Below are 20,920 nucleotides of genomic sequence, written 5' to 3'. Positions count from 1 at the left end.
CATTATTTCTTTCGATATATTGACTACCACACACACAAGATTGTATGCCATTATTTCTTTTGATACATTGACCAGTATTTATTTTGATATATTGACTACCACACACATAATGTTGTGTACCAGTAGGTCGTTTGATATATTGACTACCACACATACAAGATTGTATACCAGTAGTTCTTTTGATATATTGACTACGACACACACAAGATTGTATACCCGCAGTTCTTTTGATATATTGACTACTACTCACACAACATTATATACCAGTAGTTTTCTTTTGATATATTGACTACCACACATACAACATTATATATCAGTGGTTTTCTTTTGATATACTGAGTACCACACACACAAGATTGTATACCAGTAGTTCTTTTGATACATTGGCCAGTATTTATTCTGATATATTGACTACCACACACACAATGTTGTGTACCAGTAGGTCTTTTGATATATTGACTACCACACACACAAGATTGTGTACCAGTAGTTCTTTTGATATATTGACTACCACACACACAAGATTGTATACCAGTAGTTTTCTTTTGATATATTGACCAGTATTTCTTTTGATATATTGACTACCACACACACAAGATTGTATACCAGTAGTTCTTTTGATACATTGACCAGTATTTATTCTGATATATTGACTACCACACACATAATGGTGTGTACCAGTAGGTCTTTTGATATATTGACCAGTATTTCTTTTGATATATTGACCTGTATTTCTTTTGATATATTGACCAGTAATTCTTTTGATATAGTGGCCAGTATTTATTTTGATATATTGACTACCACACACATAATGTTGTGTACCAGTAGGTCTTTTGATATGTTTACAACTACAACACACAATACGTTATACCAGTAGTTATTTTTGTGTGTGGACGATTACAATACACTCATTCTTGAATACCAGTAGTTATTTTTGTGTGTGGACGATTACAATACACTCATTCTTGAATACCAGTAGTTATTTTTGTGTGTGGACGATTACAATACACTCATTCTTGAATACTATTAGTTATTTTTGTGTGTGGACGATTACAATACACTCATTCTTGAATACCAGTAGTTATTTCTGTGTGTGGAAGATTACAATACACTCATTCTTGAATACTATTAGTTATTTTTATTCTTCTAGCATTCAACCAATAATGCTGACGGTATACGTGATTATGAAAGCTGAGTTTGCGTCACTTTGAGGAGTACTCGCTAGAAGAAAGCTTTAATGGACAGGTTCGTTTTGTTGCATATTAATCAGCTGTAGACGGCCTTCTTGACTGAAGTGCTTGCTCTGTAATTTCCATGGCCATGGCATATTTGATATTTATTTATTATCTATTTTTGTGGTTACATTGCAAAATTTTAATATATTCTATCAATAATATGGAAGAAAGCAAATTACCAACAGGACTCTAGAGAAAATTCATAATAAAGAATTGTCTTTGATCATGCTGGCAATTACAGTGGAAGTAATGCAATACAAATTAATGAAGAATTTTTTATTTTTTTATCAATTTCGTTTAAATAGATTTTCGTTTCATTTTGAATTGTATTTCTATTTTGGTGAAATGGTTAGGCCACACACCCTTTTTTTTTCTCTCCGGTGCAGACACGAATTGGTTGAAAATCAGGTTCTACATTATAAACCCAGTTTTTCCATTAATGCAAGCCATTATATTTACATGCCGACAGGGTGCATGCATATGTTAAGTTTGTGCTTAAATGCGTCTTGCCTATTGGTGAACTGTAGCAAGTTTATTAGTGTGTTAAAAAACCTTTTCCATGAAGATGTTTCAAACACTGTTTGTTCACCATATGCATTATATTAAGCCAGTGCCGTCTTAAGGCATGGGCACACTGGGCAGTTGCCCAGGGCCTCACGCTTCTAGGGGCATCATGCTGCCCATATTGTTAATGAATATTGAAAGATCGTTTGGCAATTTAATTTGCTTTAAAAGTGCAGTGGGAAGCATGTTTCCAAATTTTAAAAAATAGTGACATCTAGCGAAATTCCTGTGGGTGGGTAGGGACGGTAGGGGGCCCCAGTGCATTGCTTTGCCCAGAGCCTATAATGTTGTTACGACGGCCCTGTATTAAGCATGGAATGTCCTTCGCCGTTCGATAAGGAACTCTTTAAAATTCCATATTAAAAATATGCCTTGTTGACCGGAGAGTGTCCATGAAACGTTGACTCATATTAATACCAGTATAGGAAAATAAATTTATTAACCGCTCGGTGTTCATTAAAATTGATCTCACATAAATAGCCCGTACAGAAAAATAAATTTAACCGCTCGGTGTTCATGAAATTTTTTTACTAATCACCGTTCGATCGAAATTATTTTACAAATTTAACACAGCTCTCAGTCTCATATACAATCTATTAATGGGTTTCTTTCAGGTGCAAAGAAAAGTTAAAATATGTTTGCACGGTCTATTCATATGAGTACCATTGTAAATTTAGTTTGATGATCGGATGATTGGAAAACGATTTTTTTTTAAAAAGGCGAGGAGTAATTTATTTTGCTGCACCGGCTATTTATATGAGAGTTTAAAAATGATAATTCTTAAAACCTCTTGTACCGTCGATATAACGGGAACATTTATATTTTATGTACAAAATGTCAGATTCAAACAGACAGCGAGAACACTTGTATTTTGTATGCAAAAGTACACTCCTTTTCCTACACCACATTATTTTCCTTTTTGCATTTTCTCTCCGTATGTATTAAAAAATATAGACTGGTTTACTCTGTGATTATGATCATATCCAGCCAGCGTTTCTTGCCCATTCATCATCCACTGAACTGATGAGTGGAATAAATTTAAATTATTTGTCAACAAAACAAGACACAATTCTGTGATAACGGTCATTAATTAAACATTTCAATAGGTTCGGCGTTTTCTTGTTAAATCAAGGCGTTGAAGCACTGTATGCCTGCATAATATCAGTTTGTGTATGAATACCTTGATGTCAATTTACGAATTTACATTTGCAGTGAAATGGCGAAAGTTCTATTTCTCTTTCCAACACACCCCCCCCGCCCCACCCCCCCATGTGTGTATATATATATATATATATATATATATATATATATATATATATATATATATATATATATATATATATATATATATATATATTGTTACGAGTATATGATCCTAAAATAAGTAACATCAAAGAATGAAAGACAACAAGCTTCGTAAATTTAACAACTAATATATTTCCCCTGAATACAAATGTGCAAATGAGAAAAAAAGAACTTTCGGTATTGCGAATTAAATCCCCAAATAATCCAAGAATTGCAGACACAAATTCCAGTAATTTTAAGTCCTGAATAAAACTCATTACAAGTTCCGAAGAAATCCAAAACTGAAGGCGATGACGTGTCTGTTATAGCTTATAGAGTGTTGATGTGTCTTTTGTTGAATCACGGTAATAAAATTCCAGGTTTGAATTTAGTATCGATTCCACTGAATGTTTTTATCTACGAATTTTATCACAGCACTTTTTTATTTCCAGAGAAAATAATCACTTGAATTCAATAATATGAACAGAAAAGATTCCAGCCCAAAAATACTGGTCACAACATGTAATATGCAACTTGTAAGTGCTAGACTTTTAAGCACGAATGACCAAGTCCTCACAATTACAAGATTATATAGTTCTCTACTTGACCTCATATCACAATTAGCATTTTCTAAACAAAATTACTTTACCGAATGGAAAGTACCCTTCAAGAATGATCCTGATGTTTAAAAAATCAAAACCATAACTTGGATTACACTCAGGAAATTATAAAACTTTGACCCAAATAAACATATTTACTTCTTCTATTAATAATGATCCTGATATTAAGCCCACAACCATGTAGAGACGATGGCATAGGATGCCGGAGATCGTGGGTTCGAGCCCCGGCCGAGTCATACCAAAGACTTATAAAAATGGTACTAACAGCTGCCTCGCTATGTCCTCAGCATTAAGATGTTAGTGTTAGGACAAGTCGGCCTGGCGTCAGGATAATGTAACTGCATTGGACTTCATACCTCGTGAATAATTTAGCTATGTATTAGTTGTTTACATAAAATAAAAATAGAAAGTCATTCAGGTCAAGCGGAAATGAACTCAGTTTTGGACAAGGTCAAGTCCAGCATACACCGTTACATTTGAATAGCATGTGATGAAATAGTTTTGAAAAACAAAGCAAACTAACAAACAAACAATTAAATTAAATACACATAGCAACACACACACACACACACACACACACACACACACACACACACACACACACAGAGTATGCGGTGAACTGGGTCGTATTCGCTTAATGATTATCATTAACTAGAATAATTAGTGATTATGAAGAAAAGATGTTTTATCCTATGCAATTTTTCTTGTGCAAATATTTTTGTGATACTTTCAATGCCAATTAATGAATACCGGAAGTACATCTGTATAGATGTTGTTTGGTTTAGCTACGCATGGAGAAATCAAAATGTTTGTCAGTGGACTGTTTACCAAGTTCTGTAGAACGAAGACTAAAAGATCATTAAAGACAATTTGGACAGCTAACATCAATAGGTCATCTAATGGTTATTGGAATCAAGTTTAGATTTAGAAAAGATATGTTTCTCATTACCAAAACGTGTATGTGAAAGTTGTATTAAGTCATGAATATGTATTAGTATTGTATTAATATTCCTCACAAGTGTCATGAATATGTCTTCGTACTTTGTTAATATTCATCGCAATGGAGCAGCAAACAATGTTGCAGGGTTAACTGTGTTGATAATGTGTTTCTTTCGTCCGACATCGCATTATTTGTCTGGTCAAATACAATTAGCTAACGCATTATCCCAAAACTAGAACAGCTAAGGAAAACAGATCTGCTATTGGGTTTCACGAAGAACATATAATGCCTTCTGCTGCGGATAGGTGACCACTACTTGCATTAGTTGTGTTGATTTTCATCGTCATTAACGAATCTCATCAACTTTAATGGCAAAACAACTTTACTTTTAATAGCATGAACACAAGACCCCAAAAAATTAATTTTCCAATAGAATAAACACAACACCAAAAACAACTTAAATTTATTAGAATGAACACAATACCAAAAAACAACTTACTTTTTGTAGAATAAACACACTACCAAAAGACAATTTACTTTTGGTAGAATGAACACAATGCCAAAAAACAACGTCACTTTCCAGTAAAAGTAATACAATACCAAAAACAACGTCACTTGCCAATTGAAGTAACACAAAACCAAAAACAACGTTACTTTCCAATAAAAGTAACACAATACCAAAAACAACGTCACTTTCCAATAAAAGTAACACAATACCAAAAACAACGTCACTTTCCAATAAAAGTAACACAATACCAATAACATCGTCACTTTCCAATAAAAGTAACACAATACCAAAAATCAACTTCACTTTCCAATAAAAGTAAAACAATACCAAAAACAACGTCACTTTCCAATAAAAGTAACACAATACCAAAAACAACGTCACTTTCCAACAGAAGTAACACAATACCAAAAACAACGTCACTTTCCAATAGAAGTAACACATTACCTAAAAACTTTTCAAATAACGCTGTTCTTTTAAAACACTTCGCCGTTTGAATATTTTTTTACTCACTGACGTACTGAAACGTCGACATCTTTTATTGCTTTTTGCATGGTCTTTGTTGTCTTTAGAATATGTCCTTCAAATGGAACAAAATCTTGAAATGTTCAAGGGCTTTTTCAAATTGTTCAGATTTGGATTTGTGAACACTGGTGTAAGGTGACTGCCAAGTTCATCCGTACGTTGATATTTTGCTTTTGTGAAGTCAGTTTATCTGGTTCATTGCTAACTTTATATTCATCTTGCTTGTGTCCTCCTTATCTTTTATATATCTGACAAGATCTCCATCACTCTTTGCCATTTATTTCGTTTAAAATAATCATATCTAAGTGCTTTTGCACACATCAATGTCGCCTCTCAAAGTTGTCATATAGGGGCAACACTATTTACAGGTTATTTATTTTGCGAAGAAGAAAATGCCAAGGCACTCCAGCAGATCATTGACAACTAGAACAATAATTGAGATTTATAGAAGATAAAAACAGAAATAGCTCTATTTCTCCAGAACTGGAACAAACCAAACGAAATTGAATATAGCTATTGCAAATCGAATATACAAAAATATATCCAGTAAATATGACTGAAGATACTTTAGAAAATAGAAGATACAAATATTAGAATGGAAGAGAAATATATTAGAATGGAAGAGAAATATATTAGAATGAAGAGAAATGTATTAGAATGGAAGAGAAATATATTAAGCAAACGTATGCAATATTTGTTAAAACATTAATTGCTTGGGTTCTTTTTAAACCATTGCCGGATGTAGAATTGTCTGTGGGATACTGATAATTAGCAAATTTTTCCAACCGATAAAATTATACCAATCGCTTCAATGCACGGTTATACCTTGCTGAAAGCGATGCAAAACCCAATACTGCAAACATAAAAATACGTTGATAAATAAGTTATTTACCGGTTGCTTTGTTGTCGATGCATTTGTTTGTTTAACCACACTATTTATGCTATCTACCGATTGTACTCACTTATATGTTAGTCAAACTGCAAAGAGCAACAAGCCTGACGTGCCTTAGCATATTGCGCCTGCATATCAGATTCTGTGGTGCTTGTTCTACTGATTACTTCTAACAAACTGCACAGACCAAGATCTGCCGGAGCATTATGTGACGGCAGATCTGGGTACGTGCAGTTTGTATATCTTCTCGTCTTATAAGCGATTACGTATGGTATCTTTACAGGACTATGTTTGCATCGTGTGATAGTGTCTAACAAGAAACAGTATACAAATACTGCTAAAATGTATTCCATGAGGAAATTGGGTATCTTGAATTTATCAACTTTCTTTTTTATGTGAACCTCTTTTCTGGAACGCATTTTCAAAAATTTAGGACATGTTTTAATGGAGAATTATGTATCGTGTGGTGGACCAGTGGAACATTTTCTCTGCTGTTCGGTAGGTTTAAAAATGAACATTTAATAATGATATTGAATAAAGATAATGGATAATGTGACAATACGAGGACTTGTAATAACTAGCGCCGCCCTGTTTTGGAGAGAGAGAGAGAGAGAGAGAGAACACCGTACAAATCCATTTCCTGCTCGTACGATAACAATATATTGTGCAACATTTTTCATTCTCGGTTTATATGCGCTTTTTTTCTCTACATTACAATTAAACGCAACAATCGTCTCTAACTTAACCGAAATCGTCTCTGTTAAACTAATGTCTTATAAATAGTTTGCACATAGAATTATCACTGTCATTACAATATCAGGCTGAGCTTTGTCATATAATTATCACTGTCATTGCAATATCAGGCTGAGTTTTGTCACAGAATTATCACTGTAATTACAATATCAGGTTGAGTCTTGTCATAGAATTATCACTGTACTTACAATATAAGGTTGAGCTTTGTCATATAATTATCACTGTAAGTACAATATCAAGCTGAGTATTGTCCTTAATACTAAAGATAATATTTATTATTAACATTTCCAGATTATTTGCGTAACTACACTTTGAATCCATTGTACAATATAAGTTAGACATGACTTAGCTGCGTGATAATCACCCTATCCACTGTACAACACATATTAGAAAGGACTTAACTGTGTGATAATCACCCACAAATATGAGATATTATCTCTGTCTGTAATTTACAACAAGAACCCAGTTTCTTTTTGAGATATTATCTCTGCCTGTAACATACAACAAGAACCCAGTTTCTTTTTGAGACGTTATCTCTGCCTGTAACATACACCAGAAACCCAGTTTCTTTCTGAGATATTATCTCCGCCTGTAACATACAGCAAGAACCCAGTTTCTTTTTGAGATATTATCTCTGCCTGTAACATACAGCAATAACCCAATTTCTTTTTGAGATATTATCTCTGCCTGTAACATACAACAATAACCCAGTTTCTTTTTGAGACGTTATCTCTGCCTGTAACATACAACAGGAACCCAGTTTCTTTCTGAGATATTATATCTGCCTGTAACATACAGCAAGAACCCAGTTTCTTTTTGAGATATTATCTCTGCCTGTAACATACAACAGGAACCCAGTTTCTTTCTGAGATATTATCTCTGCCTGTAACATACAACAAGAACCCAGTTTCCTTTATAGATATGCATTCGTAGACTACACGCTGCAACATTTAAAACTGCAACTAACAAAAATTTGGACATTTCTAATTTTATATGAGAGCAAGCAAAAGTTCCGCCATCTGTTATCTTTTAAATTGCCGAGTTACAAATTTCATTTTTGGCAGTTGGTATTTGATCATTTGCAATCAATTTTGAATATATGCCTTTACATATATAATTTGATTTTAGATTAGAATCATATTTGATACTAAATTTATCTTTATATGAATCTAGAGCCGCAAATTGGAGTTCCAATTATTTGTTGGTATTAAATATTTTTTAACTATCAAAACTTCTCTAAAACCCATTTTCGTTAATAAAACCATTCAGAAATCGAACGTCTTTCTGAAACCATACTTTGTAACAGACACTTTTTCCGCTTATCATCACATAAGGATTAAATCATATTTAAATTCCCGTTATAATGTTCATATGTGACCATTTTTAACAATCTAGTAAGTTCTAACAATGCTTCTAAATAAGCTATCCAGAAAAGTTATTATCACTTTTTAATAAGTTAGGAAACTTTATTCCAAATTGTAAGAATTAATAAATATTTGATAATGAAACTTGTTACAACCTTTTTTTCCATTTAGATTCATCAAACGACATATTTCTGCTATGACACATTCGGAAAATGAAATAAATTTCTAATATTGTATCGCCCCTTTGATATTCCTTATACTGTATCACCCCTTTGATATTTCTTATATTGTATCGCCCCTTTGATATTCCTTATATTGTATTACCCCTTTGATATTCCTTATATTGTATCGCCCCTTTGATGTTTCTTATATTGTATCGCCCCTTTGATATTCCTTCAAGGCGTTATGTAGTTTGATTTTGTTCTTGAACGTGTGCCATACAAACTTGTTAAAGGATGTATTGATTTCCGTATGAACTTATTTACGTAGATTTGGTAATGGCAATTCAAGACTATTCATTTTAGACATTGTTAAACATTTTATTAGTTACCATTATAAATACAATGAAAAATATCTCATTTCACTGAATTAGCTATCTCTTAATTTATGTATTAAAATTTCTTTTTGCTCCAAGTTACCTGAAAACTATTCCCCTAAGACAGCTAATTCAATACGTCAAGAGCATGCGATGTATCACCAATATAGCGGTAAAGAACAAAGGTTACATTAATTATGTTAATTCCCTATATAACTGCATTTTGAATTATCAAATTGGCTAACGCTTTGCACAAAGGATTATAATATATGCGGAGAGTGGATGCCGCTGTCTACATCATCTATCGGGACTAAGCCAGTTAGAAACGTAATCATTTTTTGAGAAAATATATAACCATGCAAGGACATTGCCTAAATTGTAGTTACTTTATCAAGTTTTCATCTGTACTGTTTATATAGTTTAACTGTGGTGTTTTGTCTTTGACACATCATTTAGTTTAAAGAAAGTAATGTTTTCTCTTGGTGCTGAACTGTCATACGATTAATCCTATCCTATTTATATCAGAAGTGGAGTGTATGCGTTTTATCTTTCATTTTTATTGTGTTTCACAGTCTTTTCATCTTTGTCTATGCAATCTTCTTTGAAGTATTGAAATGATACGTGATCAAGATCATAGTTCCATGAGTCTAATATTGGCTTTTAATTTTGAGTATTTGCTCGATAAAGGATGGGATGGAACACTTTGTAAATATTGTTTTGAATAGTGAAATTCTGGCCTTTTCAACATTTTCGAATTTGAAGTTCTAAACGTATTTGATTAATCTATACTTTTGATCGTTTTTTTATTCTTTGATCACATGTCATGTCTATTGACGCATATTCATCATTTGTATATCTTGAACAATTCAACTGGAATCTCCTCCGTTGAGACGTATTGTTTGTGTATCTTTATCGCTTCAACAGGAGTCATGTCCACTGAAGCGTATTGATTGTTTGTATATTTTTATCGTGCCATCATGAGTCATATCAACTGATGCATATTGATTGTTTGTATATTTTTATCGTATCATCAGGAGTCATGTCAATTGTCGTATATTGATTGTTTGTATATTTTGATCATATCATCAGGAGTCATGCCAAATTGACGCATATTGATTGATTGTATATTTTGATCATATCATCAGGAGTCATGTCAATTGACGCATATTGATTGTTTGTATATTTGGATCGTATCATCAAGAGTCATGTCAATTGACGCGTATTGATTGTATATTTTGATCGTATCGTCAGGAGTCATGTCATTTGACGCGTATTGATTGTTTGTATATTTTGATCGTATCATCAGGAGTCATGTCAATCGACGCATATTGATTGATTGTATATTTTGATCATATCATCAGGAGTCATGTCAATTGACGCATATTGATTGTTTGTATATTTGGATCGTATCATCAGGAGTCATGTCATTTGACGCGTATTGATTGTAGATTTTGATCGTATCATCAGGAGTCATGTCATTTGACGCGTATTGATTGTTTGTATATTTTGATCGTATCATCAGGAGTCATGTCAATTGACGCATATTGATTGTTTGTATATTTTGATCGTATCATCAGGAGTCATTTTCTTAAAGTACTCTGTCACTTAATGGAAACTTCCATTCTAGAAGATTTTAAAGTCAGGGTCAAGGTTGTATCTTTTAACTCTAATTCATGTAAACATGTTTACATTACTAATAATCTGAATATTTAATCTACACTCAAAGAGACATTTCTAGCTATTGCAAAAATTAATATCACTGGTCAAGAACACCATTAACTTGATTTTGGAAAAGATCAAGCTAACAATACTGATAAAGCTTTCAAAAACACGTGTTTGTATGTTAATGTAAGTTGTGAAGGACTCTATGATTTTAACGCATTTCTTAACATTTTGTTGTAGCACTATGTTTCCGCTTGAAATTACAAGGCCTTAAATACCGTCTTATCTATCGCTCTACAAAATCACTGATGTCAGCAATTGTAAACGGTATAAAATCTTATACCTTGCACGTGACAAAGTGTTTGGCATTATCAGCGAACTAGGAGATCATTTTAATATTATGAATTGTATTCATCAAAGTTTGCTACACCTTTCATTGGTACAACGACAGCTACTTCATATGCAGGTTTTCCATGTGATAGTTGGATCTAGCTTTGTTTTCTAGAAATTATATCTCTGTTTTATCACAGCTTTGTGGATCTGTCTGTTAAGTCTACGAGATCTTCGAATTTAAGTGTAAATTCAGTGGAATACAAGCTTGTGTATTTATCGACATCAATACGCAATTTAATCCTTCCTCATACACTTCTGTTTTTGCAGTCTAGATTAATGATATGTTTTTTTTTCTTCAGGTGTTATCATCACTGGATGCACTATGTATATCTTCATCTTTTCTGGAAGTTGAAGAATCTTTGTATTGTGATGCTACAGATCAACATTTTTTAAAAATATTTTCCTTGATCTTATTTTGTAGACACATAGCTTGGACTATACTTTATACCATCTACGCCAATAAATAAATACACATTATCTCTTGATATTCAGATTGATGTTTTTGGGTTAAACTCATGAAATATTTATTTAAACTTTCTGAAAATGCTGAGTCTATCACAATATTGAGAATTGTTACTATTTATGCTATGAAAATATTTTCAATATAGTATCTACTCTACAAAGTACAAGGTAGAAAATATGGCGTATTTTGTTTTATATAAAATTAGAGTCTTCTCGCTGTCAGGATCAATCTACTTCAATTTTTCTTGGTGTTCTTTTTGCACAGAGAATCCAAGAGCTACTGCAAATCAGTATATTCGCACTCTCGTATAAAAAACCCAAAACAGCAAAATAAATTGGACCCGACCATGATTTATAAACCCCATTTTTGTAAACAACCTACCATAGAATTTATTTTAAAATGTAAAAGTGCGCTCACAATCCTACATGTCGTCTGGTCTCAATGAAATTAAGATACTAAGAATTGCCATATTTTATGTCATATCATCGTAGCGTTGAAATACATATGCAACCAATCAGATTAAGGACAGTGTCACATGACTCGCTGCGCTCACCAGGCTCCGACCGATAGCGGTAAACTGAATAATGATAGCTATGCTTTATCTTCATCCTTCATTGCTCTGTATTCCTTGCTAATCAATTTAAAGCCCTCCCACTGCTGAAGGTTATTGCGTCTTAAGGAACCACGAAAAGCATTAGTTAGTTACTTGATCTCGACGGGCGCCAGTCTCCGACATTGATAGATTTCTGTTGCCTTTCGCAGTGAGTACAACTTTTAACATTTTCTGGCAGATTTTGCTTGTTTAATAGAAAAATGCATCTTAAGAATTCTCTTTTCTTTCTTTTGAAGACAAACCTATAAACGTTTCAAGAAGCGTCATGTTTTATTTTATTTGACATGTGTTTTGTTGTTTGACAGGTGTTTTCTATTTGACCGTTGTTTTAATGGAATGGCTCGTCTGTTAAATGACGTATATGATACATGTTTTGACACGAAACCCTCACATCAATTTATAGAGATATTATGAAACGTTATCTTGCTTTGATTGATATGACACTTTGCATTCATGGACATTCTTTTTTTGTGTGTTTTTGTTAAAATCGAAGACTGCAATTAGTGACTGTTAAAGTAAAGTAATCTAGTAAGTGGGGGGGGGGTACGTTAATTGGGATAATTTGTATTGTAAAACTAGTTCTCATTTGAATGACGTAATATTTTTCTTATTTAAAAAATGAAAATTATTTTGCACTAATGTTCTAGCTTTTCATGTATTCGTTTAAGAAAATAAAATAGCAAACGAACTGTATTTTATTTAGTGCCTGTTCGCCTTTACGTACATAATCTAAACATAGGGCATTTATTCTGTACCTACATCGGTTTACGTAATAATCTAAACGTAAGGCATTTATTATGTACATACACCGCCTTTACATACATAATCTAAACGTAAGGTATTTATTATGCACATACACCACCTTTACGTACATAATCTAAACATAGGGCATTTATTCTGTACCTACATCGGTTTACGTAATAATCTAAACGTAAGGCATTTATTATGTACATACACCGCCTTTACATACATAATCTAAACGTAAGGTATTTATTATGCACATACACCACCTTTACGTACATAATCTAAACATAGGGCATTTATTCTGTACCTACATCGGTTTACGTACATAATCTTAACGTAAGGCATTTATTATGTACATACACCGCCTTTACATACATAATCTAAACGTAAGGTATTTATTCTATACATATATCTCCTTTACAGACATAAGGGGGCAGGGGCCAGTTTTTATGTACAAATTTAATGCCGTAATCAGCGACCTAGTATTAAAAAAATCATTAAAAAATCTAATACAAAAGTGAAGTCAAAATGGTGTTGATTTTTGGATACCTATATTAAAACAAAGCAAAAGACTATTATCCACTTGACCAGAGAAGCCAATGGCAGTTCATATCAAATGAAGTTCATGCACCCCAATCCCAAATTTATAACTGCAATCTTCATGTCCGAAAGTCATTTTTGACACCATGTGATGCTCACTATGCGAACCCAAACCTTTTTCCTAGATGAAAATTCTGCACAATAGTGTGTTCTAAACAGGCTGATGCAATTAAAAATAGTTGTGAGATATTCTGCTTGCCCCAAACCCATGTGTTTACTGCTATAGGAGGCTAGCTCTTCTTCCTAGCCGACTATTGGTATTTCACCATCAACATACTGCAGAGTAATTATGGATGGTGTATATACTTGACATCAATATCAAGAACAACACAAGCCCGAAACACCTAGTTCACAAATATATCCATATTTACGAAACTGGACCCTGCCACCTAATCTAAACGTAAGGTATTTGTTACGTACATACCCCGCCTTTACATAAATAATCTAAACGTAATGTATTTAGTATGTACGTACAACGCCTTTACATAAATAATCTTAACGAAAAATATTTAATATGTAAATACACCGCCTTTACATACATACTTTAAACGTAAGGTATTTATTATGTACACTGCTATTCAGATGAATTATTAATGATACAGTGTGCAAAAGCTGAATACGCACTTTATTATGTTGCTTAAGTATTTGAGAAAATTAATTCGAACACCAAATTTATTGACAAAAGAACCATTGTAATGAATGATCTCCAGGAGAAATTCCCCGGAATCCTTTAGGTTCCGCTTGCTGAACGACTCTGAATAGCGTTTGCGAGATATGTTATTTGTTTAGAAAATGGGTTTGGTTTTGACGCAAACTACACAGTCCCTCGGATGATCACTCCATGTACGTCCATGGATTTGGTTTTGTATCTATGCCAAAGAGCTTATATTTCCATACGTCAATGGCCTAAGCAATTAGTTAAAGGATGTCGCACACAGTAAGGAGAATGTTTTACGTACGCTCTAATCATGTCTATTTTCACGGTAAATACTTCTCATATTTACTTACCTTTCACACTGTACATCATACCACATAATCATTAACTTCCTGTGCTGAATCTGTTTTTTTCTAAATACACTGTACATCATAGTACACAATCCCTGATCTTTAGGTACCGAGCCTGTACTTCTAAATATACTGTACACTATAGTACACAATCCCTGGTCTTTAGGTACCGAGTTTGTACACTGAATATGTTAACTCAGAGTCATTGAAATTTATCCATACCCCCAAATGCATATATATATATATATATATATATATATATATATATATATATATATATATATATATATATATATATATATATATATATATATTATGCTGACACTAACACTTGTACTCCTCAAAGGGTTACAAATAAATCAAATTCTCGAAATTAATTTGTACATCTACCTAAGTGAGCTGCTTTAGCTTGAGGTGCTTAGTTTATTATATATACCAATCATTTTAATATACATAATGTAAGAAAACTACCCACTACCCTAATTTTAAAACAAGTGCAATAGGAAACAGGCACATGTTTTAGGGCCTTATGTAATGAGTCCGTAGTTCTATGTACACTGTACCTCACAGCACAAAATCCCTGTACATAATCTATACTTCCCTATACACTGAACACCATAACGCCATTGTGTTAACATGTAGGTGAGCAGTCAACGACTCCACTGATGCTGCTAATAATTCCCTTCAATAATATTTTGTCTGTCCTTGCGATTGGTGAATCTGCTAATCATTATAATACTGTACACTCTCGAGCTGCATATCTAGTTAATCCAAAGAAAAGCTCACCCCCACCCCCACCCCCATATATATATATATATATATATATATATATATATATATATATATATATATATATATATATATATATATATATATATATATGTATATGCATGCTGCCTTCCATCTATTCATTCATATGTTAATTAATACTATCTTATATCCATCCATCAATATGTCCATCAGTGCCTCTCTTTCGTATCTATCAATGTGTCCATCAGTACTCTCTTCCACGTGTCTGTCAAAATCATACCAACAGTGCTCTCTTCCACGCATCTATCAATATCCTACCAACAGTGCTCTCTTCCACGTATCAATCAATATGTCAATCAGTGCTCTCTTCCACGTATCTATCAATATGTCCAACAGTGCTCTCTTCCACGTATCTATTAATGTGTCCAACAGTGCTCCCTTCCACGTATATATCAACTTCTCCATCAGCGCTCTCTTCCATGTATCTATTAAAGTGTCCATACGTGCTCTCTTCCGCGTATCTATCAATATGTCCATCAGTGCTTTCTTATATGTATATATCAATGTCCTACCAACATTGCTCTCTTTCACGTATCTATCAATATGTCCAGCAGTGCTCTTCCATGTATCTATCAATGTGTCCATCACTGCTTTCTTCCACGTATCTATCAATGTCCTACCAACAGTGCTCTCTTCCACGTATCTATCAACATGTCCGACAGTGCTCTCCTCCACGTATCTAGCAATGCTTTCTTCCACGTATCTATCAATACATCCGTCAGTGCTCTATTCCAAATATCTATCAATATGTCTACCAGTACTCTCTTCCAAGTATCTACCAATGTGTCCAACAGTGCTCTCGTCCAAGTATCTATCAATATGTACAACAGTGCTCTCTTCCATGTATCTATCAACTTCTCCATCAGTGCTTCCTCGTATCTATCAATATGTCTATCAGTGCTCTCTTCCACGTATCTATCAATGTCCTACCAACAGTGCTCTCTTCCACGTATCTATCAATATGCCCAACAGTGCTCTCTTCGACGTATCTACCAATGTGTCCATCTTTTCTCTCTTCCACGTATCTATCAATGTCCTACCAACAGTGCTCTCTTCCACGTATATATCAATACGTCCAACAGTACTCTCTTCCACGTTTCTATCAGTGCTCTCTTCCACGTATCTATCAATATATCCAACAGTGCTATGTTCCACGTATCTATCAATACGTCCAACATTGTTCTCTTCCACGTATCAATAAGTGGTCTGTTCCAAGAATATATCAATATGTCTATCAGTACTCACTTCCAAGTATATATCAATATGTCCATCAGTGCTCTCTTCCACGTATTTATCAATATGTCCATCAGTGCTCTCTTCCACGTATCTATCAATATGTCCATCAGTGCTCTCTTCCACGTATCTACCAATATGCCCATCAGTGCTCTCTTCTACGTATCTATCAATATGTTCAACAGTGCTACCTTCTAGCTCCCGATTACCGCTCTGGTGGCCTAGTGGTTACAGCGTCCGCCTCGGATTCGGGAGGTTGTGGGGTCGATCTCTGGCCACGTCATACCAAAGACTTAAACAAATGGTACTAACAGATGCCACGCTTGGGGCTCAGCATTAAGAGGTTATTGTTAGGACTGGTCGGCCTTGTGTCAGGATAATGTGACTGGGTGGGACATCATGCTACACACACACACACACACACACACATACACCATCCCTCGATTAATAATACCGTCCATACATAAAAGAGGATTCTGTAAGTTTTTGTTTATAAGATTCCTTTAAGAGAGAAGTTATCGTCTTTGTAAAAAGTGATTACTGGAAATTACTTTCCAGTCAGCTTAAAATCGCGTATTCATCCAAACAGACTAGTAATCTGCTTAAAATTGTGTCTTCATCCAAATAAACTTATAGTCTGCTTAAAATCTCAAATTCATCCAAAAAGATTTCTGGTCTGCTTAAAATCGTGTATTCATCCAAATAGGCTCGTGGTCTGCTTAAAATTGTGTCTTCATCCAAATAGACTTGTGGTCTGCTTAAAATATTGCATTCATCCAAATAGACTTCTGGTCTGCTTAAAATCGTGTATTCAACCAAATAGACTTCTGGTCTGCTTAAAATCGTGTATTCATCCAAATAGGCTCGTGGTCTGCTTAAAATTGTCTCTTCATCCAAATAGACTTGTGGTCTGCTTAAAGTCGTGTATTCATCCAAATAGACGTGTGGTCTGCTTAAAATATTGCATTCATCCAAATAGACTTCTGGTCTGCTTAAAATCGTGTATTCAACCAAGTAGACTTCTGGTCTGCTTAAAATCGTGTATTCATCCAAATAGACTTCTGGTCTGCTTAAAATATTGCATTCATCCAAATAGACTTCTGGTCTGCTTACAATCGTGTATTCAACCAAAGAAACTTATAGACTGCTTAAAATCGTGCATTCATCCAAAAAGACTTGTTGGATGCTTAAAATCGTGTATTTATCCAAACAGACTTGTGATCTGCTTAAAATCGTGTATGCATCCAAATAAACTTATAGTCTGCTTAAAATCTCAAATTCATCCAAAAAGATTTCTGGTCTGCTTAAAATCGCGTATTCATCCAAACAGACTTGTGGTCTGCTTAAAATCGTGTCTTCATCTAAATAGACTTGTGGTCTGCTTAAAATATTGCATTCATCCAAATAGACTTCTGGTCTGCTTAAAATCGCGTATTCATCCAAACAGACTTGTGATCTGCTTAAAATTGTGTCTTCATCCAAATAAACTTATAGTCTGCTTAAAATCTCAAATTCATCAATGAAGATTTCTGGTCTGCTTAAAATCGTGTATTCATCCAAATAGACTTGTGGTCTGCTTAAAATTGTGTCTTCATCCAAATAGACTTGTGGTCTGCTTAAAATATTGCATTCATCCAAATAGACTTCTGGTCTGCTTAAAATCGTGTATTCAACCAAATAGACTTCTGGTCTGCTTAAAATCGTGTATTCATCCAAACAGACTTGTGGTCTGCTTAAAATATTGCATCCATCCAAATAGACTTCTGGTCTGCTTAAAATCGTGTATTCAACCAAAGAAAATTATAGACTGCTTAAAATCGTGCATTCATCCAAAAAGACTTGTTGGATGTTTAAAATCGTGTATTTATCCAAACAGACTTGTGATCTGCTTAAAATCGTGTATGCATCCAAATAAACTTGTAGTCTGCTTAAAATCGCGTATTCATAAAAAATACTTCTTGTCTGCTTAAAATCGTGTATTCATCCAAATAGACTTGTGGTCTGCATAAAATCGTGTATTCATCCAAATAGACTTGTGGTCTGCATAAAATCGTGTATTCATCCAAATAGACGTGCTCTCTGCTTAAAATCGTGTGTATTCATCCAAACAGACTTGTGGTCTACTTAAAATCGTGCATTCATCCAAATAAACGTCTGGTCTGCTTAAAATCGCGTATTCATACAAAAAGACTTGTGGTATGCTTTAAATCGTGCATTCATCCAAATAGACTTCTGGTCTGCTTAAAATCGCGTATTCATACAAAAAGACTTGTGGTCTGCTTTAAATCGTGTATTCATACAAAAGACCAGTGGTTTGCTTAAAATCGTGTATTCAACGAAATAGACTTGTGGTCTGCTTAAAATCGTGTATTCATCCAAAAAGACTTGTGGTCTGCTTAAAATCTTATATTCATCCAAATAGACTTGTGGTCTGCTTAAAATCGTGTATTCATCCAAATAAACTTGTGGTCTGATTAAAATCATGTATTCATCCAAATAGACTTGTGGTCTGCTTTAAATCGTGTATTCATATAAAACACCAGTGGTTTGCTTAAAATCGTGTATTCATCCAAATAGACTAGTGGTTTGCTTAAAATTGGGCATTCATCCAAATAGACTTGTGGTCTGCTTTAAATCGTGTATTCATACAAAAGACCAGTGGTTTGCTTAAAATGATGTATTCATCCAAATAGACGTGTGGTCTGCTTAAAATCGTGTATTCATCCAAATAAACTTGTGGTCTGATTAAAATCATGTATTCATCCAAATAGACTTGTGGTCTGCTTTAAATCGTGTATTCATATAAAACACCAGTGGTTTGCTTAAAATCGTGTATTCATCCAAATAGACTAGTGGTTTGCTTAAAATTGGGCATTCATCCAAATAGACTTGTGGTCTGCTTTAAATCGTGTATTCATACAAAAGACCAGTGGTTTGCTTAAAATGATGTATTCATCCAAATAGACGTGTGGTCTGCTTAAAATCGTGTATTCATCCAAATAAACTTCTGGTCTGCTTAAAATCGCGTATTCATCCAAATAGACTAGTCGTTTGCTTAAAATCGTGTATTCATCCAAATAAACTTGTGGTCTGATTAAAATCATGTATTCATCCAAATAGACTTGTGGTCTGCTTTAAATCGTGTATTCATATAAAACACCAGTGGTTTGCTTAAAATCGTGTATTCATCCAAATAGACTAGTGGTTTGCTTAAAATTGGGTATTCATCCCAATAGATTTGTGGTCTGCTTTAAATCGTTTATTCATACAAAAGACCAGTGGTTTGTTTAAAATGATGTATTCATCCAAATAGACGTCTGGTCTGCTTAAAATCGCGTATTCATACAAAAAGACTTGTGGTCTGCTTAAAATCGAGTATTCAAACAAAAGACCAGTGGTTTGCTAAAAATCTTGTATTGATCCAAAAAGACCAGTGGTTTGCTAAAATTCGTGTATTCATCCAAAAAGACTAGTGGTTTGCTAAAAATCGTGTATTCATCCAAAAAGACTAGTGGTCTGCTTAAAATCGTGTATTCATCCAAATAGATGTGCTGTGTGCTTAAAATCTTGTATTCATACAAAAGACCAGTGGTCTGCTTAAAGTCATGTATTCATCCAAATAGACTTGTGGTCTGCTTGAAATCGTGAAGTCATACAAAAGACTAGTGGTCTGCATGAAAGCTAGAATTATTGGATTTGAAAAGAACATAATATCTTTTTCCCAATGACTGCTAGCACCGATATAAATCATTGGTGAGACAAAGTAATCAAATTATTTTAGGAAAGTAACTTTTGAGACCATTGTGCCTAATTCACTGACTAAGATATAATGCGCTGACTAACGAAAATGACGTCATATTCTTTATGAGGTAGAAAGAAGGAAAAACAGGCAGGACAAATAAAATGTGGAAAAACGTATATAGACAATCATCGTGTATAGACAATCATCGTGTATAGACAACCATCGTGTATAGACAATCATCGTGTATAACCTATAATATCATGCTTTGTATAAATTACTTCACAACTTTATATCTTGTGTTAGAATAGATTTTAAATTAGCATTGACTGTCTTGTATCTTTCAATAGTTTGATCATTTCTTCAGGAGTATGTTATCGTTTGACTGGCAAATAAAACTAAAAATATCATTTTAAATCTATGTTTAAACAGCTTTATGTA

The 20,920-nt window shown here is 33.8% G+C and overlaps 1 protein-coding gene across 1 annotated transcript in view; it reads left to right on the top strand.

The window, feature by feature from the left end:
• Positions 1–12,339: 12,339 nt before the first annotated feature.
• LOC149798771 (uncharacterized) overlaps positions 12,340–20,920 on the top strand; it is a 37,726-nt gene continuing 29,145 nt past the window's right edge. The window contains exon 1 of the mRNA XM_089957643.1: positions 12,340–12,496. The gene's annotated coding sequence lies outside the window, so the exon portion shown is untranslated. The remainder of the gene's footprint in view (positions 12,497–20,920) is intronic.

The sequence above is a fragment of the Sinohyriopsis cumingii genome, chromosome 5 (genome assembly GCF_028554795.1).
Source record: "Sinohyriopsis cumingii isolate HCF-2022 chromosome 5, ASM2855479v2, whole genome shotgun sequence".
Classification (NCBI taxonomy): domain Eukaryota; kingdom Metazoa; phylum Mollusca; class Bivalvia; order Unionida; family Unionidae; genus Sinohyriopsis; species Sinohyriopsis cumingii.
Note: the sequence above shows the minus strand (reverse complement) of the source record. Positions and strands in the feature narration are given on the sequence as shown.